At 39.7% G+C, this 25,409-nt stretch overlaps 2 long non-coding RNA genes across 5 annotated transcripts in view; one reads left to right on the top strand and one right to left on the bottom strand.

Annotated features, from left to right (window-relative positions):
- The window catches only part of LOC107308172, a 31,804-nt gene that overhangs the window by 5,468 nt on the left and 927 nt on the right, over positions 1-25,409 (bottom strand). Inside the window, exons 2-6 of one of the 4 annotated variants that reach the window (XR_001552674.2) lie at positions 21,452-21,533; positions 18,984-19,053; positions 15,492-15,698; positions 15,285-15,366; positions 1,519-11,852 (exon numbers count right to left, since the gene is read on the bottom strand). This is a non-coding gene — a long non-coding RNA (uncharacterized LOC107308172). Of the gene's footprint in view, positions 1-1,518; positions 11,853-15,284; positions 15,367-15,491; positions 15,699-18,983; positions 19,054-21,451; positions 21,534-25,409 lie in introns of those variants that run through there. The other 3 variants (XR_001552675.2, XR_001552672.2, XR_004305947.1) reach the window with 3 other exon arrangements.
- The window catches only part of LOC116652763, a 48,136-nt gene continuing 25,010 nt past the window's right edge, over positions 2,284-25,409 (top strand). Inside the window, exon 1 of the long non-coding RNA XR_004305948.1 lies at positions 2,284-4,145. This is a non-coding gene — a long non-coding RNA (uncharacterized LOC116652763). The remainder of the gene's footprint in view (positions 4,146-25,409) is intronic.

Raw genomic sequence — 25,409 nt, 5'->3', positions numbered from 1 at the left:
AAAACTGATAAAGGTATTAAGTAACAGCCTGTTTCAGGATGTTATTATATTACATTAAATAGTTAATGAATAGGACAGGACTTCAGCAGCAATGATTTAACTGTATGCATGCCATTTGATATAAAGTGAGGATAATACTAACAGGCTTTCTGTAGTTGTTAGAAGTCTTTCTTTCTCACTCCATGGATAATTTTTGTATGGTTCATTCAATAAAATTAATTGCAGAAGATCCATTCCAATAAAAAAACTTACCACTGTTACTACACAACCCGAAACCTCCATATAACTACTTCTGGGTCCCATATTGCTCTGCTTACATTGTGTACATCGTCACCCTCATATCAGAAAACGAATCTGATGTTTAGAAATAAGAAGAATACTTTTTTAATAGACTCAAAGTTATGCAGAATCCTTCTTGTAATTACACTGGTTTAAAACTCCTGGGCATCACAAAGGATATTCTCAGCCACATCCATGGATTTTGTCATAAGTTACTATCATTACTGTACCATTACTATCATTACTATCATAAGTACCAGAAGAGGCTGCAGAACAATATTGTACATATCAGAAGAACTCCAAACTGTCACTATTTTATCACGTACTTAGCTTTCCTTTCACTGCACTGTCTCAAATCCAAGTTCAGATTGTGCAAAGAACATTTAGTAAAGATTACAAAACATGTCGGTACCTACCCTTAACAGAAAACATCAACTTTTATTGCAGATTTCTGCTATAACAAAGCATGATTTATTAAAAAAAAAAAAGATAACTGCTTTTATGGACGTACATCTTCTAGTTGTCTTTTTTTCTTTAACTGCTTACATTACTGTCAATACAAAGCTCTCTTTGTGCTAGCATTTCCTCTTTGATCTATCTGCAAATAAAATCTAAATACTCCTGCAATGCTAATTACGAATGTTTGCTTTCTTTCAGATGCTCCTTTTAAGTCAGCAATCCTATACTGAACCAATACGTTAAACTTGTATTTTTATGGGAATGTTTGTGCCTGTCCATAGTTATTATGGCATCGATGTGGATGGCACCGTACTCTGATCCTGTGAGGCATGTGTGGTGTGAAGTACTTTAAATGCTGTTACTGAGTTGTTAAGTTTCTTATCTATTGGATATGCTGAAACAGCACATCTGCTTGTTTACAAATACACATGATCGTGCTTAAGGCGGTAGTTTAGGCCGATGGGCGTATACATGAGAGAAGAATGGACTGGTGTTCAGTTAGGAAAGTCCAGTGCAAAAAGGAACAGGAAGCTTAAGCTAGTAAAAGGAAGTCAAAAAAGAGAAGATGATAGAGAAGGAAACAACGGGAGCAGAGGTTTTTAAGCAGCGGGTCTGAATAAAGGAACTACTACCATAGGGACGAGGAAAAACATTTTATCCTTTAATAAGTCAGAATTTGCTAGTCCACAACTTTTAAAATATAACCCGCTTTCTGCAAGTGATCCATGTAGGTCTCCATATTAAAAGAAAAAACAAAACAAAAAGGAGACTAATGCTATATTTTGTTAAATTTAAATGACTTTAATGCAGTTCACATTTGATTTTACATTTCTACAAACATCTTTAAATGACAAGTTTGTTAGGAAACCAGTGCACTTAATTTGTAGTCACAGCAATACTTCTAGATGATTCCAAACCGTACAAAAATAAAATCACGGCAGTGCCATCTTCTTCTTGTTCTGTCTCTTCACTACAGTACTGTCTCTCACAGAAAATACTGATATCAGCATCAGAGGAAATGGCCAGCAGTCATCCAGATCACAAGTTAGGACAGTGCTCTCAGGACGGGAGGCGGGATGGTCAGAGAGGGAGCGAATGAGAAGTTTCAGAAGAGATGGTAGCTAGAACAAGTCAGGGAAAGATAAAAAAGATAGAGAAAGATAAGATAATAAGATAAAAAAGGACAGGAAAAGAAAACAAAGAAACAGGAAATACACAGGAAATAGTGACAGCAACAATTGTACTTATTCATTTTATAAATGGTACAAGAACAACAGTGGCAAATAGAGGTGAGGAATAAGGTAGCTATTCCTAACAAATAGAAAGGTCTACAGAAAAGACCCAGTATAGCTTAGTTATTCCTCTCCTCTGGTGACAATCCACTCACTTAACTTTTAGTTTAAGCTAAGCAGTTCAAGGCAGGATTCCTGTGAAGCCAGTAGACTGAAACGGGCACCTCCAGAGGGCGATTCATCCCATCCTAAGGCTTAGATCTCATACTCTGAACCACGTCTTTGGAATGTTATTAATTTCATGAAGTTCTTTAGGTTTCTGCAAGCATAGATGCGCTGAATACTTACAGACAATGACACCAGGATTAAAGCAATATGAAAGAGAGCACGTTTTCAACTTTCTTTATTCTGAACAAGAAAAATTTACTAACAGCTTTTATCTGCATAGAACATGCAGTATGGTTTGTAGCATGGGTTTTTGTTGCTGCCGTTGTTTAATTATTATTAACAAACATTAATATGTTGAGCACCAAAAAATAAATCTGATCCAGTCAAAGAAAGTTTGCTCTTCTGTTAGGCATATCTATGTACTACTAGGGCCTTAAGCTTAACTCCTGAAGTCAAAGCTTGGCATGACTGGGATTCTCTGTTCACAACATTAAGAATGTGATTCAGGAAATAGCACAAGTATATGATATTTAAAATGGCACTGCTGATATTTCAATAATTTGCCACTAAATTCAGTGATTAATCACAAATAGGATCATAGAATCACGAGGTTGGAAAGGACCTAGAAGATCATCTAGGCCAACCGTCCTCCTGTCACCATTACTACCACTAAACTACTAAACCATACCCCATAGCACATTGATACTTAGATTTTAATGGTTAGTTTAAATGAGTCATAATTAAAGACAAAAGTCAAGGGTGACACATAGTCCTATCAGTGTGCAGAAGCTCCAGGAGCAAGTCTGAAGGGACAATCTTCACCAGATTCCCAGCCCTGATGCAAAAGGAAGACACTGCTCTTAGAGAACTGCAGTGCCAAAGCTTAAAATGTAAGAAAAGAGGATGGGAAAGGGAGCTCTGGTGAATCTGCAATACACCCCAGTGTTCACAGTGTGCACTTTTTTGCATAGCAAGTCTGAGATATAATCCTGGGACTATGCAATTCTTGGAGATCCACGCATGTAATGGTCCTGCACATACTATGCTTTTAATGGCTATTTCAGGATACACTCACCCCAATCCTGCTTATTATATAAGGAATACACAGAGCTGTCAGTGCAATTAAGAATATATCTTTAAAACCTAAATATTACCCCGCTTGAAGTATGATTCTGCACTGAAGGGTTTGCATTATCTAAAGAACTGCAGACTTTTGATGGAAAATAGTACAACGCTAATGAAAAACAACACAATGGTAGCGGTTAAATATAACATACAGTATGAAATCTGTTATCTACAACTTCTCAAAGTTGTGTCTGCTATTAATTTCAATTTCCTTTTCGACTTAACAGAGCAGTTACATCAGCTTTTCAGTCTTCTTACCGTTACTGGATGTCCTTACTGACCGCTGTCCAGATTCTCCTGTGCAATGGCACAGACACTACATGTGAAAACAAATCCTGCAGCGCAGCAACTTGTAGTGTAATCCTTATGAAGGCCTGTATCTTTTTATTAGTAGAAATTAATACTGAGCTGTTCTACCTTCCAAGAAGTAGATTTTACTACCCAAAAATTAACTGTGAATTGGCACCACAAGTGCTGTCCCTGCAACACCCATTTCTGTCCCTGGTTTTGCAGGGATGCACTCTGCTGTGCATCAGCTTAGGGCTCAGTGACACTGAAGTCATGCTCAGGTGGACAGCTAAGGTGTTTTTATGCATAGCACCAAGTGAATGTAAGAAAATGGGAGGTGTATTTAAAAATAAGCATTACAACTCAAGAAGATTAGAACTAGTCGCTATATAAATATTAATTGTGCAATTAAAAAAACCCCATACTTTCCCTATTTGCTATAAGGCCTTATATACTCTTTAGAAACATGCAGACATAAAAGAAGAAACTAATCAATTAAAACTTCTTTGCCATCTTCCTAATTGATGCTATTTTATTACAGATTATGGATGAAATCCATGTGCTGATGAAGGCTCACCTGTAATGAAGGCTCATGTGAGTATTCTGTTGATCTATACCTACATTTGCTTACAAAGTGACTTTGCCTAGTCCAGTTAAATGATGAAAAACTAGCAGTTAGCTTGTGTACTCACATTTTGATAATATAATTTAATATTGTTTTGCATTTGGTCTCACTTTCCATTTAAGTTTTGACAAACTGATGTAGAGATGGCTAAACCTCTTCTTGATTTAGACAGTCACTTGTATTTCATATTGCTCTTTGAGGACAGTATATAAAGTATTGGCTATTAGTGATCCATCTAGAATGTAGAGCCTCAAACACGGTGTGAACAAGAGCTTGACACAAAAAAAAACCAACTTGAAAAACGAGGCCAATTTTCACTTCCATCATTATTACAACAAAGTTTTGCACAGAATTTTTGCCGCTGTTATGTATTTCAGCCTTTTTGCATACCCATCCCCTGCCCCAAATGCCAGTGAGTGGAATTAACAACAGCAAATGTACATATAGCTGGCTTTTTTATTATCTGTGTTTCCAGCAGTGTTTTTAGATGGCGAGATTAGGAAAACAGAACATTGGGGAAGACAGAACATTGGGGAAGACATTATTTTCTAGCAGAATGATGCACTCTGTGATTTAGGTTGCCTCAGAAAGATAGTTTCAAGCTGCCTTTGGAAGCAACCACACTAAGGCAAAAATGCACATGGTTTATAGTGTGGCTCGGCACAGCAGATAGTCAGAAAGCTGAGGTCTCAATCTGTCTTCCATACAAATACAAAGCATAACATAACTGAACACTACACATTATTCCTCCCTTTTCACCCTGTTACTCCTGTGCTCATTACACTGTCTTTCATCTTGCCCTTCCTTCTGTAAAGGAAGGGAAATTTCCTCCTCTCCATCTGCTTTTTTTCCTTTCACATTTGCTTCTCCTTATTCACCTTCACATTCCCTCTAACTGCAGAACTTGAAGGACTATAGATCCAGTCCCAGGAGGAAATACTAAGCTTGTGTATGCAATCTTTTAGCACAGATAAAGAGCGATTACTTAAATTTTAAGTGTTTAATTTCCCACTTTTTCTGCATACAGTTACAAAATCACCAGAATAAAGTTTAGTTCTGAAAACCTATGTAGGTGACTGTAATCTGATAAGGTAGAATGAGATCACGGTTCTGTGCAGAGCTCTGCTCATACAGAAAAACAAAATGATTTGTACTGATCTGGAACCACATGATTATTTCTGAATCATTACTTTTATGCTTAGCTGTTATGTGAAGCTAATCCACCTCTCTCCTTTGGTAGTCATTTTAAACGATGCACTGAATACTTCAGAAATGCAATGACTTGTATCTTTAAATACTTTACAACGAGCATACAGGAAGATGCTTAGAGACTTCAGAAAGCTAAAAAGACCAGCGTTTTGTACACAAATCAAGTTATTTTTCCCCTATAACAGTTACCTGTGCCCATGACATACATTTTCAGATGCCAGCTCTTCTAACCACGCAATCTATTTCACAAGATTTCTAAAGCAGTGTCACAGCCATTACATCAAAAGGTGTTTCACAGATGGTTATCAACACTTGGCGTTTCACAGATGGGATAAGAGAAAAAACAAAAAAAACAAAAAACAAAAAACCCAACACCTGAATCTAAAAAAACCACCAACACAGTAACCTGCATTTAAAGATAACCCCTTAGAAAGTGGCTCTCAATCTCTCCGCAGGCTCTTGAGGTTTCATGAACAATTTTTAAGGGGGCTGCAAAGCAGTAATTAAAATATACTGTCAGAAGGCCTCGGCGTGTCAGCAATAGGTGCAATCGTCCACTAGATTTATTATTTTTTACTTAAGAAGGTCCTAGATCACAAAGAATTGTGAATTACAAGAGATAAGGCTCTAGAAATCTTGAACTGTTCTGCTTTTTTGGTAAGACAAACATCAAAAAACTCTGTTTCACCATGCAGAAGAAAAAAAATTGTCACACTGTAATGAACAGGGGGAAAAGAATGAAAGAACTCTTCTTTCATGAGCAGATTTCAAATGATGGGATACATCCCACTTGGAGAGGATGCAAACTATCTGGTGAAGCAGAGGCATTATTTTGCTCCCAGCACCCACTTCTCACCTGGCTGTACCTACACTGCAGAATCCCGTAGGCAGAAGGCAGAAGAAAGAGCAGTAAGAGGCTTCCAAAGGGAGGGGTTTGAGGGGCCTTTTGTACTTGTGTGTCCTTGTTTTTGGAGTAAGCAGGAAAGTAAGGTTTCCAGTTCACAATCAGACAAGAAGCTGGGATTGCAGAAGATGCAGGGGAGAGAACAGACAGGGATAGTGTGCAATGAGCATGTGGCAGAGCTGTAGCCACGTCTGGGGTACTTACTTCCAGCTGACCCCAGTGCCTTTATCCAGCTGTGACCTCTCCAGGTCCTACAAGAATCCTGTTCTGACCTTTGCCCCTAAATCTTTACTCCCACACACTGATCTTCAGTCCTACCCGTATACCCCATCACTGCTTCTCTACCCATATGCCTTACTTGTAGGCATATGTATCCCTGTCTCCTGTCACCCCTAGATGACACTGGTAAATAACATTTTTCCATGTTACAAGGGTAGAAAAGCACTTTCCTCCCTTGTATGTTTCTGATACAAGGCAAAGATTTTCTCCTGACCTCGTACCCAGCTTAGCCCTGTGCGTGTGAATAAGACAAACCAACCATATGAGCTATACATATTAGAACACTGAAAATAACTGCAGAATCGTATCAGTCAGCAAGAGACATTCAGTAATAATAATATAATATTAACGACAATAATATAAAAGGATTCACAAAACTCATTTCCTATGTATGTATCAAAAGAACAAGAAAGATGCGACAAGAAAGGGTTACACAGAGCATGCTCGCCTGACAAACTACTTGAATGCCCTTAGAATACTGTTACTGTAACTTTTGTTTCCAGTAGTATTTTGCTTACATTTCATATAATACATATGCTACAATCTAACTTTAGATTAGACAATAGACTTCTTTAGGATAAACACATTTATGCCATTTGAATAAGGTTTCTAATTTGGCATGTCTCCACTTCAACACCACTGTGATTACTAAAAAGATGTGCAATATGTTGGAAAAGATGTAATCTCTGCAAATTATTTATGGATGTGCTTGTATGGTATTTGTGACAACACAAAGTAACTTACATTGGGGCAACTGAAAGCATAGCTAACATAAATGCATTATGATTCTGGAAAATTGTCAATATGGATAATATTATTATTAATAATAAGAGGCTTGATGGGAGGAAGAGAAAGGTTTTTGCCATGTAAAATTACCACCCAGGGAGCTTATATAAATTAAAGAGCGTGGTTAAATAGAAGTGGAATTTTTTAGAGTAATAAACTTATCTGTAATAAGAGATACTAATATTCATAAGAAAAGTTTGCATCTGTTAATATTGATAGAAAATCAGATAAGCATTCAAAGATGTACATATATTTTCATTTGATTAAGATGGGAAGTCTAATCTTTGTGCGACGGGGACCCAGTCCTCACTTCTCAGGCCACTAAATCCACTATTCATGAGTGCAGATGGAAAGGAAGAGGAGGAAAGATTATTAGTGATACTCAGGAAAGGCAGCAATTAAAAAAGCAGCAGTTCAACTTACCATAGCCTTATAGCCCATCAGGTGTTAGTGGACCACAGCTTGGAAACTATTCCTGCCATTTCAGAAATACAATGATGTTCTCTTCTCTCTCCCTCCCTCCAGACCTTCTGGTTGCTGTGTTAAACATTTCTGCTCCTCTATCTGATTTCCCCTGAGACTTATTTTAGGACCTGCTATTTGCTTCTGGCTTTCTGAAGCAGCAGCAAACTGGCATTATCCTCTACCCATACATCTGTAAGCAGAAGAAGTAAGGCCAATATGACCATAACATTATTACTGCCAGACAAAGGAATAGACAGAAGCATAGTTTAAATATCTATGAGTATACATATATATATCTTCAGGTTTAGGAAGAAGGGACCAATTTACATTTGATTCATACTTGAAAATTTATCATCAGACAACAAGGCCTACAAACTTCTATTTACAGAAAAGCTGTAATTCTACACAGGTTGGATTTTGGCCATGGCTGGTCTGGGACAAACAGAGATGTGCAGTTTTGTGCCACAAAACTATGGCAGATTAAACTGGTATCTTCTGCTATCTCAGAGGTCACCTAGGATACAGAAAACAGTGGCCAAGGGCTCCCTGTTTTTCTATTCTTAGAAATAGAGAGTTAGAGTCTCCTATTAAATACTTCCACATATTAATGGTTTTAGAGATCTTTCCTATGTTATTACTCTTCAGCCAACAAAATGAAGAATCCTCATTCACTTACTGCCCCTGCACAATAGCTATGCCATATCTTCATCACCCATGTCTATATTGTATATAATTCTCATCAGTGCTCAAAACCGATTTGTATACCAGCATGATTCCTTTGTTTCAAGTACCATTTTGCATCTAGTCCATCCACAATGATTTCAGGAAATCAACAGGAGCTGATAAAAAACCACACGAACATTAGGAAAAGGCTCCAGAACCCAGGCTTTTCACAGCAGCCATACAGCACCCATCAGCTTAACAATTAAGCTTTACCCCTGTAGCAGGCCGGAATTCAAGGATCCAACTCTGTATTTCAAGCTCACCTAAGGCTGTGAAACCCTAAAAAATAGGGAAGTAGAACTTCCAAGTTGTGGTCCCTGTAGAGAGCAGTTGCAAGTCCCTGCCTTCCTGAACAGCAGGTCTGGCTGCAACCTGTAGAGCTGGCAGATGATGAGGTGATGACCCTTTCTGCTGACAGGTCTGGTTTAACAGTGGGTCAGCCATACCTGGCCTCTGGGACAGCAGTGGCTCCTGCAGCAACACAGCCCGTGCTGTGAGATCCTCCTGCAACTCTTCAGGGCAACGTCAGCTCTAACACCAAAGGCACAGTAGCTTTTTATTATCTCTAAGCATTATCACTGCACTCTTTCATACCATTTAGGAACAGGAGGACCAGAAAAGGTACCAGTACAATTGCTGGGAGGAGGTGGCCCATTAGTTGCTATAGTCTTCTTTATCTTGTAACTGTTTATTAATCAACAAGGAATCTTATGTATCTCAACACTTCACTGCATTAACTTTCTTTGGTGACAGACCTTCTAAAAAGCTTTTTGGGTGACCCAAAACTGTTTACTGCATCAAATAATAAACAAAGCCATAAGACAAAACTACCTTGTACAAGAAGTCAAGGTGATGGTTTCCTATTATAGCCACAAGTGCTCCTATTAATTATATTCTTTATCACATTCACTGGCATTTTGCCTGCCATGGAAGTCAGACTTATTAGTACATTAGTCCATGATCATCCCTGGAGACCTTTTTAAAATGGTCACATTTGCTGCTTTCCATTCCTCTGTCATCAGCACCAATTTAAATGATAGATTATACAACACAGTTCACAGATAAGCAGTTTCATTTCTGAATTTCTCTAGAACTACTGACGGAACAATGTGCTGCCCGGCAAGCTGCTAATGCCTCCTTAATCAAGTTGTTCAAAAATCTTTTATTGCAATGTAAAAATTGAAATACTTATAAAGAACAACTTTTATATGGGACTGTTCCTAATCTCCCTGGAATAAACTCTGCCAATGCAAGGGTTTGTCCATATGTTCCTTTCTTCAATGGCTTTGCCTTTAGATATTCTGTCTCTTGAACTCAGTGTCCTGCTAGCAGAATTAACTGAAAAATTTATGCTTATAGCTTTTACTTTTTGCTTTTATGATTTTAGCCTATTGCTCCTCAAAATCTTTTTGTCCCTCATTACAATAGGTCTATATTTAACTTCCCAGAACTGGGCTCTTGTTTCTTGTTTGGATTTCACTTTTTGAAAAGCATCAATTTATTCCTAGTAACTTCCCTTACTGCTCACTTGTCACTAATTCTTATTCAGTTGGGTCAGAATTAGAAAACAAACACTCTGTGTCTCTCACAGCCTCTTATAATTTTTACTCGAACAATTTCTTCATTCATATGCAATTCCTTTCTACAGTTAAACAATACTGGGTTGTTTATTTATTTTTACCTTTTTCTCTCATATAAATGTGACAAACTTCAGTTTAATACGGTGTGCCACTACCTAGTGTCTTTCCTACGGTTACTTCGTCAACCAAGTCCTGTGTATGAATCTAAATTAAATCAAGAGCTGTCCTTGTTTTACTGGAATCTCTAGATAGTTTGCCCAAAAGTTAGTTCTGGATAGTAGTTAAAAACACAGCTTATGCATGATGGCCTAATGTTAAGCTTATCCAGACCATAGTTTGAAAACTGAAAACTCTTGTTATTATCATGCTTCTCGGTTGTATGGCCACCCCAGCCCCCTGCAGTATTTCACAGTCACTGTGTCCACCTTGTCAGTTCATTCAGAGCTCTTGCCAGGCAACTCCTATTCAGATCTGGAACTGTTTGCAATTATATTTTATGGTTTAGTCTGATAAATGTAACTTCTTTGACTAGGTAGCATTATAAAGACCAATAGACCAATCTATCATCTCTCTATCAGCAAGGCACTAACATTTCATCATCTCTGTTATCATTTGTACACTGATATTTTGGTGTCACTTTAAAAGAAGGAAAAGGGATACATGCAGACCCACTTCCAGAAAGAGAGTGACATACCTGAGGAATTGCTGTTGCGATTCATGCTTACCACTCTTCTGAAGAATCATTATCTTCAAGGTATCAGGGAAACAGAGCAATATGAGGTAGCAATGTACCTAGATACTGAATCAAAACTAGTGCAGGTTCCTTCTCAGCAGAGAACCAAGAGTCATTTGACAAGGACTGACCAACAGAATGGCCTGTGGTTATTCAAGATTTCTGTGCCAATAGATGCTGTGTCAGGAAGGGAATGCACTAAGGAGCAGAAGGACACTATGGAAGTATATAAAGTCCTTCAATCTCTCATATACACTGGAGAATTTTGTAATACTCACATTAACTTCCTCTGAGAAGGAAGAGTCTACTGTTACTGCTGTGGAGAAGATAAAGAGATGCTTTCTGGACACAATGCCAGTAGCAACTGACTTGGGTTTGACAGCTGAGAAGACCTCTGAGATGCCAGTATTTTCTATGTTGGCTGAAACTCACTTCTCTCCCTTTTGTGAGGCCTCTATTTGGAACACCTTATTTCTGCATCAGCATGTGACTCAAGGCTCAGCAGAATCCAACAGCTATGCTGCAGTACCCAATGAATATTCGTTATTATTTATTTGCATTACCGCAAATCCTAGAAGGCTATACCCTGGACCACTTCTCATTACGCTGGGCCATGAATAAGCATACAACAAAAAGTCTACATGCTTGAATTCTATGTAAAGAGACAACAGAGATTACTGCAGAGCACAAAGGCAATGACAAAGTATTACTGTGACAAGCACTGGTATTAGTATACATGGACAACATACTTATTTTCTAGTTGGATTATCATAAGCTTCATCGTACATAAAACTTTTAAGAAGATATTAAAGGAAGACAGCAAACAGTTCTGTTTATGAAGGAGTCAACCAGTACACGAGAGGCAGCTGAGGAGAAAGTATCCAGTGTGAAAATTTAACAACTGAATGATGGAAGCTGGCATCTTATGTTGATCAAAATCAGAGTCAACTTCTTGATACTGAACGAAAGGTATCAGGTAGAAGTAGTCTTGATGGGCCTTGAAAACAAAGACAGATAGCTTATCTTTATTGCTTTAAACTGAAGGAAGAAGTTTAAAAAGCCAAAGGAGTAAATTTGGAAACTGATATTTACAGTAGTGCTTGGAACACATAATGACAAGACTACATTTGTCAAGGCAAAAGAAGAAGATTTTCTAATAACAATATGATCCATGGAAAACCTGGATAAAAAATACAAGCAATCCGCAGAGAAGAAAGAGCATCCACCCCTGAAAGGTTGGAAAAAGATTTCCAAAACTAAAATTTAGCCTAGAATTGATGACTTAAAACAAACTTCAGCGTGATGGTATCATTCGCTAAGGATGCAAAAAGGTTTTGTGAGGACCCCAACCTAAATATGAAAAAAATTACTAACAGTAGTTGTGACTTGAAATAAAGAATTGAGAACAACGCTGAAGAAAATTTTCATGCATTAGATCTTCTTAGGAGTAGAAAAGAAGATGGGATGAGTTATCTGAAGTGACACATAAAACGCTGTTCTTCCTGTAGTGAGATGAGAAAATTCTTTCACGCCACATTTATTACTAGGTTATTACAGCTACCTGAGCTACCATGTTTTGACTTTCAAGGACTGAAGAAGAATGATATTCATGACATTGTAATTTGATGGGTGCTTCATACAGCAAACAAAATCATGCTACATCCAACTCAAAGACAGGACAGTGGTGATACAAGCCAAGTGCAAACAGCAGTGGAGAAAAAGGTCTTACAGCTTACAGTTAAAACAACTAACATGCTGAACGTTCAGGCACATTCCTTTCCTCTTCCTTCTTATTGTACAGAACCAAGGCTATCATTTCAGCTTGCCACTGAAGGAAAATTACTCTTCTTTGCCCTAGGTTGGTATTTCCAGCCCTTGAAGTATTCCCAGACCTACACAAAGTGTGCCCATGTAGCAAATGCCCACACCCTAAATTCCACCAACATCAACAGGATCTCTTCATGTCTGCTTACTTGCTGTTTCCTAGTTTTAGTCATTTACAACAGCACAGAATGGATTGAACCAAAGAAACAAGCAGATCAGGTGCTCAACTACAGCAGTTGGCAGCCATGAGTACTGGAGACATACAGCAGGAGACAGTTCAGGGTTCCTTTTCTTCCAAACAACATTCTGTAGCAGCATTACCTCAAGCAGAATAGAGCTGTACCCCTACATTCTTTCTCTCAAAGCACAGGGAAGTTGCTCTCTCGGGAAGGAGATGCAGTCAGATGTGTATGAGCTGCCCTCCGAGGAGATGACTGAAAAGCTTGGAGACATATGAAACATCCAGGGGACTCCTCATACCCCACTGACTAATATATCACCTTGTTTCTTTTTCTCTTCTGGAACTAGATCTTTTCTGAGGCATTTTTTGTTTATCTGGTGTGGAGAGGGAACATGGGAGGCTGAGTTTGGTTGTTGCACAATCACCTGATCTCTCTCTCCTTTTCTTTCCTTTGCACAACTTAGGGGAAGTAAGAATAAATATGGCATATAGAATTAAAATGGGGATAGTTAACTATTAGAACTATGCATTTTAAACAACAACAACAACAACAAAATACCATTCAAGATTTTCAAGATTAGGCTCCCCAGGGAGGTGGTTGAATCGCCATCCCTGGATGTGTTTAAGAGCCATTTGGATGTAGTGCTATGATTTAGCAGAGGGTTTTTAGAGTTAGGGTACAATAGTTAGGCTGTGGTTGGACTTGATGATCTTCAAGGTCTTTTCCAACCTGGGTAATTCTATGATTCTATGATTTCAGATGCAAAGTGAAATATTCAGCGTTCTCATTATTCGCGAGAAACATTCAGTGTTCTCAAATAATGATTTCATCTCATATTGAAAAATAACTCCATTTCATTTTGTGTTCAGAAATTATAAAAGAAGCACCATAACATCCCGTAACAAAAACAATCATGTTGTGTTTTGAGTTCTCTTTGAGATATTAAATTTTAGAATAGTTATGAGTTTGAACAAGAAACTCTGTCTTCTGCTTAGCACTAGCCACATTTTAGCATACGTAGACCATTGACCTCTGTTCTTAGTTGCAGCTGTCATCTCCAATACTCTGTTTATACAAGGTAATTCACAGTCACTAACTCTCCAAAGCCCACACAACCCCTCCAAAAAACTGCAGAGAACTGTAGAGGAAGACATTTGCTGGAAGTTTTAAATTAAATAGATTGATAAATCAACCAGATATTTGATGAAATGAAAAGTTCCAGTAGCTACACATTCAGTTCTCCTTCTGGGCATATTTTTTGCCATATATTCCTCAGTTTAGTTCCTTGTTTCTTTTTGTGTTTTATTTTGCTCGTTCATTAGTTTGTTAATTGGACTCTCAAGTCTGCTTTTGATCTGTTTATGATTTCTTCTTCGGTCTTGCTCTTCCTTCAAATTCATTCCATGTTACTTTTGTGCCAAGCAAAAAAATAACCCTACAATCCCTTAATCTTTACTCCCCAATCACTATCTGCATCTTTGCTCTATATTAAGGTATCTCTTAATTGTCCATGCCTACGAATCCTCTAGAACTTTACACTTCCTTAATAATTACTACCAAATTCAATACCAATTCTAGTTCTTCCATTTTCCAGATATAAGATTACCTTCAGAACATTTTTGTACTTGAATACCAGAAAGGAGATACACCATCATAAAAAAGGGCATGGAGTTTATAAAAGCCGTTAGCGTTACACAGGTAAAACTCCCACACATAATTTTTGCTCACTTGGATATAAAAATAGGAATCATAGCAATGCCTGTACCCATAGATACAAGAAAAAAAACTTCCTCTTCAGTACAAGTATATTTTTAGTTATTTTGGGTGAATCCACTGACATAGGGTATGGATAATTATTACCGATTAAGCACAAGGTACTTAGTTAAAATAAAATATATAGTTCTTGCCTAAGAAGACTATAATTAATCAGCATGTGTGATCAAATTGCCACTCATAACGTCAAATCAGTTTAGTTTAATTTAACCGAGTTACTTTGACATGAGCATAAGTACATATTTATTAACATTTCAACGTTCAACTCAGCAAGACAATTATGTTAGTAAATCTGCTTGCAGTAGCTACCCAAATATTGGTGGTATAAACAGTTTTTATAGATCTATAAATCTGGAAAATTGTATGGGTGAAGATAGAGAGCAGGTCAGAAACACGCTATTCTGAAAGCAAAGGAAATAAACAAATTAAAACTCCCTGCCTAACAGCAGTGCTGAAGGACTCCAGGTTCACGTGGTGAATTATCCAAGAATAATAATATCCCTAATGGATATACTGTATGGATTTTCTAAAAAGAACCGGAGTCGCACATAAATCACACCTCCTGATTTTTATCACCTTTTATCATTATTAGTTTGTCAACATCAGCAAAGACTAACTATTGAAAAATTCAATCATTTCAGTGTACTTACAGCTGAATTTTCTCATCATGTGACCAACTATCCACAAAGCCTCAGTGCCATTAAGAAGTTTTGAGGAATATATTATTTGGTACTGCCAAAAAAACATAATTAAAAGAACGCATGTAAATTATATTTATTTTCTAATTCAAAACATTATTTTTTTTAATAATGATTATTTCACGTCTAAAGTACATTTGGGGGAAAAGCAAAACTTACATTATCCCAAAAGGCAGGTTCCAGCACAACCCATGATACACTGACAGAATTCACAGTAAGAAGGCACAGTAGGGTCACACAAACAGAACCCCGCACTACTGTAGGATCTCCTTAATTTCAATAGGGCCCTACCCACATATAATCAGTTACAGAGTCCGCCTATGTGGGAGTAACAACAGTGAGCGCAGGACCCGTTCCTCCACACACCTGCAAAAATATTGGGATAAAAAAAAAAAGAAATTAAAATTAGTAACATGCAGCAAAACCTTCTGATAGCCCGTTTTATTACAGCATTTAGCACATAATAAAGGAGTTCCATACATCTTTAAGTTGCATGTTATTTATAGGAATTTTTAGTTCCTTTTTTTACAGCATGTTGACTTAAAATTGCTTACAGGCCTTACATGTAGCAACAGCACATTATGGGAACTTTTACTAACATGCATTTGAAGTAGAAATGCTTAAAATCAGCATACAGTTTGGGGAGACAGCATTGGTCGGTAAATGTTGAGGTCTTTGTGATCATGATCCTCCAGCACAGGAGGGATGTGGAGCTCTTGCAGCGGGTCCAGAGGAGGGACACTAAGATGATCAGAGGGCTGGAGTACTGTGAGGAAAGGTTGAGGGAACTGGGCTTGTTTAGCTTGGAGAAGAGAAGGCTCTGGGGAGACCTCATTGCGGCCTTCTAGTACTTGAAGGGAGTGTATAAACAGGAGGGGGAACGGCTGTTTATGAGAGTGGATAGTGATAGGACAAGAGGGAATGGTTTTAAACTGAGGCAGGGGAGGTTTAGGTTAGATATTAGGAGGAAGTTTTTCACTCAGAGGGAGGTGACGCACTGGAACAGGTTGCCCAAGGAGGCTGTGGATGCCCCATCCCTGGAGGCATTCGAGGCCAGGCTGGATGTGGCTCTGGGCAGCCTGATCTGGTGGTTGGTGACCCTGCAGGGGGGGGTGAAACTACATAATTTGTGTCCTTTTTAACCCAGGCCATTCTATGATTCTATAAAAGCACGTGGCCACATATAGCAGCATCAAGGACTAAAGTATTTGAAAACACATGAAAAACGGTAGTCAATTTTATACTAAAAGTAATCTTTTTCAAACAAAAAATCCTTACAAAAATCAACTGCAATAATTTCCTAAATTTAAGCTCCTACAGAAAACTATTTAAAATGCAGGAAGTACAAATATGATGTTAAACAAATATATACCACCTCTTTGCCATTCACACAAAACTTAACATTTATGATATGACCTCACTGTTCTCATTAAAAATACATCTATGTTGATCTTTAAAAGGCATTTTATTTTCAGTCACAACGCTTTTCTGCATCATAAAACGTTTACAAACACATTAACCATGGGTTCCATGAAATAGTATTTAACTGGTGACACTTTGCAAGAGCACTGATGGTGAAGGGCATAAGAACTAGACCCTATAAGCATGCAGAAGACATTTCTTCATTCCTTTAATTTAGATACCATTAAAGAAACAACAACATTTAAAACAAACAAACAAAAGCTGAGAACAAGTTAAAGGATCTGACAATCTAACAGAAGAATCAGGAGTTCCATAAAGATGGAATTGCAGTCTTTTTTTCTTCTCTACTTTTGGTCTTAGTTTTGAGCAACCAGTTGTTCTCTTGCTGGCTGTGATTTTGTCAAACAACAGACTTGCAAACAAACAGAAAATGGAGAAGAGTACCACAGTTTTTCCTTCCTTGCCAGGCTTAAAGCTTTCAACTGGGCAGGAAGACAAGCAAAAATTTGAAATCCCCATTTCAGACGTTACAACAAATTTCAAGGCAGTTGTCTTAGAAGTTATTGAATTTGAAGTGTTTCTTCTCCTTTTATTCCCTTTAAAACTTTCAGTTTATATGGACAACTTATCATAAAAAATTCAACTCTTTCTAAAGATCAATGCTCCAGCTCTTAAGTTCTATTCAAAAAGTATCATAGAATCACAGAATGGATTGGGATGGAAGGGACCTGTAAGATCATCCAGTTCCAACCCCCTGCTATAAGCAGGGACATCTCCCTCTAGACCATGTTGCTGAAAGCCCCATCCAGCCCGGCCTTGAATGGGTGACAGAGCACTGGAACAGGCTGCCCAGGGAGGTGGTGGTGCCTCCTTCTCTGGAGATATTCAAGACCCTCCTGGACGCCTACCTGTGTGACGTGGTGTAGGGAGCCTGCTTTGGCAGGGGGGTTGGACTTGATGATCTCTAGAGGTCCCTTCCAACCCCTACAATTCTGTGATACTGTGATTCTGTGAATGCTTCTCCCAAATATCAGACATCAGTCACATTAGCCTACTTGAGCCTGCAAGTGTGAACCAGCATCTGAGCCTACCTGAGTGAACCAGTACCTCTGGCAAGTGTAATGTACCCATTTCTTACTGACTGACAACGAGCAGACTATATTTTTTGGGACAGTCATTTCTCTAGGAGCCCATGACCATGAAGCCTGGGAAACATGGCATTATCCAAGATGCAATGCAATGTGGTAACTTAGGCAGCCAGATCCTACTGTTGTTTTCTGCCCCTCTGCCCAACTCCACATCGTTCTCCAATAAGGAAGTTAACTGGAGTACCATGCACTGCTCCAAGAGTGCAGATTGTAGGAGAGGTCAGGGACACATAGCTGCATTCACTTCTCTGACAAGGATAGGAAAAACATGCATCTAACCTAGGTATAGATCGCCATAAAGTTGAAGGATACATGATTGGTTTGGGAGACTGGAAGGCTCTTGCAAAAACAAGGGTTTTTTTCACAACCAGCAAAGTAACAAAGTCTAGTTACTTACTAATGTGCTTGCACGTGCCCCAAAATACTTGTGCAGCAATCCCAGGCTGACATTACCCTGGCTGGATTCCCACTCCCTTCTAAATAATTTCCCTAAATTCCTTCACAAAATACCAGCATCTCACTACTAGGAGCACCTCAACATTCTGACTGTCAGACCAGGCAAGGATGCTAATCTGCAAGGCAGCAGGTTGAACGGGATAGAAAATTTCCAAGTCCATGCTGAAGCTTTTTCTGTCCTGGGGGCACAAATTTGAGTCATTTTTCTAATCCCATCTGCAAAGTTTCATTGAAACTGTAGAAACTTGACCTTGTGACCTCTATCTCTGTATAAAATACAGCTCAAATGAAGCAGGGGATTCAGAAGCTACTAGGAGAAAACTCATTCCTACATGTCTTGTTTTATTCAGAAAGCAAGCATGAAAACACGGTTGTATAATCATTGTGAAAATAACTATGAATTTTATGTCATTTACTGTTTTCATTCAGGAGTCACACCACAAACTCAGCTATAACACAACACAGATTTTTACAGGGTGAGAGTATAAAACAATCCAGAGAATAGAGACCGCTCCAGGAAAGCTGCCTTTGTTTTGTCCCTGTGCAAAGGACCTTAAATATATGTCAATTCATAAAGGTGAAAATGTAAGAGAAATAAAACTTTATACATATGTTTTGAACTTACAAGAATGCAGCGGACTGCCCTTCATGTAGATCCATGCTTCTCTTCCAATTTTATGTTGTATCTCCCAGGGCTTAAGAAAAGTTCAGTGATACATAGCTTAGTAACAGAACACTGACATTGAGTGTAAAGAATCGATCTACTCAGTGGGTATTTCTGCTTTGTTTTTTAGAGAATAAGCTTAATGGTTATTAAAGAATCACCTTAAAATCCTGTTATCGCTACCTGGCTTCAGATCCTAATTATACCAATTTAGAGAATAATTTTTAATTCCCTTTTAGGAAAATGCCACCCACTGTGCTCTTCATACCCTTTCTATCGCTCTAGAGACAAAGAATAGTCAGCGTGGCAAAGTTAATAGAAGGTTGGAAGTTAGAGGACAGGTTAGAAGGAAACAATGTGAACAGGACCAGAAGTGCAAAGGACTTAACAAAAAAGGGATGTGATAAAAGAAACAACGTTACTTTCTTAGCAGAGCAATAAAAATGGGATTTTCAAAACCATCCAACTTCTATTGAAGTAAAAGAATTACATCAATTCCAAATATGCTTTTAGAAAACCTTTAAGCCACTTATCTTTAAGCATTTAACTTTAAGCATATGGAGTATCTAAACTCTGCTCAGCTAAACAACTGAAGTGCTTAAATTTAAAAAACAAATGTAAATCATCTTGAAACCATTCAACCCGTTTGTAATACCAAGCCTGCATACAGATCTGAGCCCCAACTCCTTACCCTGCTTACATGCTGACTCACACTTGGGCTGGATCCAGCCTATTGGTTCTCAGATAGGCGAACCCAAGTACAAAACGTGAGGGACTAATGTGCATTCAGGCTTCCCTCTCGATAGCTGGACTTGTGCAAGTATCGTGACTTAGGTACGAAATTAATTGTTGGGTGAAGCAGAGTGCAAATAATTAAATGCTTGAAGTTAATTCGGGAAGCGGGTCTCAAAAAGGAAACTAAAGAAAGTGCCCGAGAAAGAAAAAAGAAACTGAGAATTAAATCTGGATTAAAAATAAATGACCTCTGGGTTATATCTCAGTGCTCTCTGCCCGAAAACCACTGCTTCTTTTTGGCTTAAGTATTAAATCTCGTTTTTTAATATGCAAAATGGTAACTAACTCTGAAAAAGGTTAAATTAGTTCAGTGTTTGATGACAGTACTGTGGTAATTCTTAACACAGAGCATCATTCGATTATCGGTGTAAAGGGCTCATCGCAATTTCTTCTGCCTTATAAACACACCTGAGCTTCCAGCCCTGCTTTGGTAAAGAGCAGGGTGAGGGTTTATGCCCAATATTCCAGTCTTTCTGTGGTAGTGATCATAGAAGGAGGAGGAAATGTGGAGATTGTAAGCTTCTAGTAGGTTTCTTTCCCTTTTACTCCTTACTTTACAATACGGTTACTAAAGGAAAACATAAATTGAGCCACTGAAATCAAAACAGTGAACCAGCAAAGTTCAGGGACATCTCTCGGCATCCTGTGAACTTCTGGTCATTGTGATCTGCCTCCTAAACTGAGGATCATTGTATGCACCGTTATTTTAAGCTGTCACCTCTCTAAACTACCAGGAAGCCAGTACCAGCGCTTAACGCCTACATTCTCATGTCCTTTCCCGCTACTAATATTCCACCCTTCACCTACAGCTGTAAAAAAGGAAACTCTCTCTTTTTAAAATGCATGCTTAATAATCCCACACGTGTAAAAATCATTACTACGTGTTGGTAAGGAGCTAGAACAAGGTTAAAGACCTGACTAAGGCAGGGAGTCGCTGATAGAATTAGTTCCTCTCTAGATTCAGTTCCCTTTTCACAAAGTGGTTAAACACAATAACGTTTTGTTCCTTTTATGAGAATCATGAGCATTACTAACATTTTATAAACGTTTTGAAGCTCAGATTTCAAAATTTCCCAGAAATTGGGAAACTAGAGAAGCAAATGAACAATTTACATCATGCTGTCTTAAAAGAAATGAATTGAACAGCATAAAAGCAAACAAATTAGTGCTAGCTAAAGCACTTCCAGACCTCTCACTCCTGTATTAATTTCAGTAGCATTTCATTGAAAAGCAGGAATACATATTTGAGTTTCAGTCTTTCCAACAGTTCTGCGTATCCAAGCTGTGCTGCACTGACTGGTGGTGCTGATAGAAATCCTCCTGTGAACACAGCTGAGCACATGCACAGGACTAAGGCTAAATCAAGTAATAAAAAAAAAAAAAAAAAAGCTCATAAATTCAGTGTATCGCTAGCAATTATTTGGGAAAATCCCGGATGGAAAAGAAGATGATAAAGCTTGAGAAAGCAACAAGCGAAATAGCGGGTGGGAAGGTGAGAGATTAGGTTCTGGCCCCAGTAATTACCCTACCAAGACCAATCTAACTTTAATACTAGCTAAATAACAGAATCAATACAAAGAACAAAATAATAGAGCATCCCCTTAATAATTTATAGCCCCGACAACCACACTTACTTCTCACCATTTGATGAGTCCTCTTCAGTGTAAGGCCAAAGTTCGTGGGTGCTGTGGAGAAGATCACTTGGCAACTGCTCTGCTGTAATTAATCCATAAAGAACGGGCTTCAGTTTTCACAGATAACGAACCAGCACATTTCACAACCACTAACATGCAGAAGAATTTTTACAATGTTTGGAAGTTACAGCGAGGCCGTTTTAGCAAAACTTCACCACAGAACCTAAGTTTAATAGCAAACGTTTCCCGAGGCCTCAGGGATATGTTCAGTATGGGTCAGGCCTATGGCTGTGTTCTAGTCAATACTGTCAGGTCTGAAGGAAAGTACAGGAATCCCAACCTTTGGATTATACCAGCTGCCTTTATACTGTGTTAAGCATCTTAGACACTGGGGAAATATATAGAGAGACTGAAAGTTGGCTGTTGAAAAATCAGGTAGTCTGCACCAAAAAATGCTAGAGGTTGTTTATAGGTGGGTTTTGTGGGTTGTTCCATTTATAATTTTATAGGAAATTTAATAAAGCAGATGTACATCCTAATCTAGCACATACTTCCTGCAGTCCTTACTAGCAAGAGAGGGATCCCTAGATCAGCTCTCAGCTGGCAAATTCAGAACTTTGCTTTCACTGCCACTGCAGTTTAATGGCCATACAGTAATAAAGGGTGCACACTTCAGCCCTTGCTATATGACGACCTGAAATGGCATGAGTAATGAATTCTAAATCCCATGTTTGTCAGGATAAACCAGAGACTTAATGACCACAGAAAGAAGTAGGAAAGTAAAAAATGAAAGATGTTCAACTACAGTTGATTATCAGAGTAGATTATTAAGCAGAAACTTCAACTGTCACAGAGGTCTGAGGAGAGGCCTTGGTGAATCTCTAACAGGGACCCAGCAAAGAAGGCTGGATGAGCAACAAAAGCAAGGCAGGGCTTGAATTAGAAAAATAAATACCAAAAAAAAAGTTGGAATTTCCACTGGCTATGCACACATATGCTGTTCCAAAACAGGGAACCCAAATAATATGTAGATGTGCAATCACTTGAAAACATTATTGTAACTGCTCCATTTGGTTCTACCTTGTGGCCTCCATTTGGTGTAACTCACTTAGGAGCTGGACCAGAAGAGTGGAATAATGTGCGAGTACCCAGACAGACCAAAGAATCCAGCTACAGTTACACAGTAATGACACAATGCCAGTTTTCATTACAACAAATTCCTCTAATCCTCACGGTTGTAAAATAAATCTTAAAAACACATAGCAAGGTAATTTGCAAAGTAATGCGTGCCTGAGTCAAAAGACAGCCTCCAGCTTTCTAACCATCCCTGACGAGCTGGGAGCTTCCATGCCATTCTAGGAGATCAGTACCTTGCTATGGTTGTGCCACCTCATAGACAGACCCCGGTGGTTTGGTATACCCCAGTGTGATGCTTGTTCCATATAGGGAACTGCCAACTATAGGAAGCCAAGGGGAATGTCATTGCAGTGGTGTAAGTGAATGCAAGTCCCTCTCTTCCACTTCATATTGATTTTCCATAGAACTTTAAATGACTGATATAGGGTCTCCAGATTTTCTAGGGCCTAAATCCAGGTTTTCCAAAGAAATGCGTGTGTCTCCAGATTACAGCCTTGTGTTGGCAGTTTCTCTCACCTGACACATGAGAATCTACACAACTAGGGGGAAAAGAGAACATTTCTAGAGAGACACTTTCTTAAGGGCTATAGCAAGTCTGTGGGATTAATGCACCCAGGAGCTAAGGGCCATCGGGAGCCCAACCAACAACATGGTGCTTGGAGAACAAAATACATGACTTTGACCTTGCCTCACTACTGTAAACACACAACATGTATATTGGGGAAAAAAAAAGAAAAGATAAACTCAAAACATTCAACTGCACACGCTCCTCCCCCTGGCAACAGGAGAGCAGATAACATGATAAATGCTGGCCATGTCACATGTTACAGCAGTGGAAGATTCACTGAGAACGTAATGACACTCTGTGTGGAGAAGTGCCTACAGTGGGGGGTTGGCTGCCATGAGGTGTGCAGGTAGTGCTTCAGCGAGGAACGTGTGAGGAAAGGAGTGCAGAAATTCTGCAGCACAGAAATTGCAGCTCGACCCTATTAGCTGCCACAGCATAGATAGGACTGCCAACCCACCTTATCTGGAATGGAAATCTGATCTAAAGAACCCACATCGCTTTTGTCGAGGCTCAAAATCCCTCTCCTCTGCCTTCTGTCCTCAGCTGTGCTCCTGCTGTGACTCCTTGGCTTCGCCAGTCACTGAGGAAACGAGCTGACGATCCTCTCCCAGATGCTGCAGCCAGAGAGTGCAATACCCACCTCGTATTGCAGGGGCTGTTAGATGAGAGTCACTGCCTTTCCTCAACGTTAAATATTTAACCATCCTGATCCTAAAATTATGATAATTGTGCATTATTTAGCTGAAATCCCAGAGATAGGGACTGGATGATGCAAACCGAGACTGTTGCACTGGGTTTACGCTTGGTGCAGCCCTAAGTAATACTGAGAGCAGTGATTGTGTAATACGACTTCCAGCTTCAGTCTGAACAGGGGGATAGCGAAGCCCAGAACCACACACAGGATTGGGCCTGCATGTGTCTGCGAGCACGTATGGGGCAGGAGCAGCAGAGCAGAAGCTTCCCTGCCATTAGAAATCATAAGGAAGCCTCAGAAATGCCATTTGAGAGGACAATAGTGTGATTCGTATCAGAGATTACCACATCCTGGTCAAGGGGCTGCCATCCTATCTTATTTCTGTTGGGGAAAAAAATGGGCGAAAAATAGCAGCTAAGATCGCTATAGGGCAAAACTGTACGTAAATCTAAATAGAGACGGGTGGTATCGGCAACACTGTATTTTGTATATATTTTTGCAGCGCTCTAATTGCTATTTCTACCACTAAATCCTGCTTTCGTGGGCAAAAAAAAAAAGGGGGGGGGGGGGGAAGCCAAGCCGTTGGTGGCTTATTGAAGTGCTTATTGAAAACTTCACTCGGGGCAGTTTTAATCAGCCCACAGGTGTAAAGAAACGGCCAATCGTTTATATATTCTCCCTTTCAAAAGGAAAAAAAAAAAAAAAAAGAAAAAAGAAAAGAAAAAAAAGATGCGAGGAACATCAGGCATTTGAATGAAGAGCCCTGCTCTTTCGCGCCAGTATTTCAGAACCAGTGATGCCCGAATTCCTGCAATCGCACTGCCGCTGCCGGGGGAGCCGGACAGCACATGCAGACGAGCCAGCCGCCGAAAGCCGCTTCGTAATCACGACCGCCGGTAGGCCACTCGAGCTCATCTCTCCTCCTCCCCAGCCAGCGTTGCCGGAGCGGTTGCCATCGGGCGGATAAAAGATGCCGGGGGGAGCGAGGGGAAGTTCCAGGGGGGGAGACGAAGCTCTGATCAGGTGGACTGCATCGGGCGCCACACGCGGCGGCAGTGAGACGGGCGCAGCGGGAGAGGGGGGATGGGGATCGGATGCACTGGGTCCGAGGACGCGGTGCCCGCTAGTGACCCAAGCCCCGTGTCCACGCACCATCAGCACCCGGACGGGCTGCCCAGGCGCCTCGGACGGACGGCCTCCTCCCCCCTTCCCCCTCGACAACCCCGCAGCATTCATACGCGCCCGCGTCCTTCTTTAACCCCACAGAGTCTGCCTGAGCAGTGTTTTCGTAACGCCGGATTAATGCGCACCCGCGCTTATTCTGTCACCCGCTAGAGTCTCCACCCCCCTCAGTCCCCCGAGAAAAAAAAAAAGGCAGCATAACCTTAATCGCTATTCCACCTTTCCCTCCACCCCCGCATCCTCCCCTCCCGTGTCAGCAGGCAATACAATTTAGACTTCTCCTCCTCCCGCCGCTGCCCCCAACCCAACCCTCAGGCTCCGTTACACAAACCCGAGCCCGGGGATGGCCGCTCCGCTCCGCCCCCCCTCCCACCCAC

The sequence above is a fragment of the Coturnix japonica genome, chromosome 1 (assembly GCF_001577835.2).
Source record: "Coturnix japonica isolate 7356 chromosome 1, Coturnix japonica 2.1, whole genome shotgun sequence".
NCBI classification, from domain to species: domain Eukaryota; kingdom Metazoa; phylum Chordata; class Aves; order Galliformes; family Phasianidae; genus Coturnix; species Coturnix japonica.
This window is presented reverse-complemented; position numbering and strand designations above follow the sequence as displayed.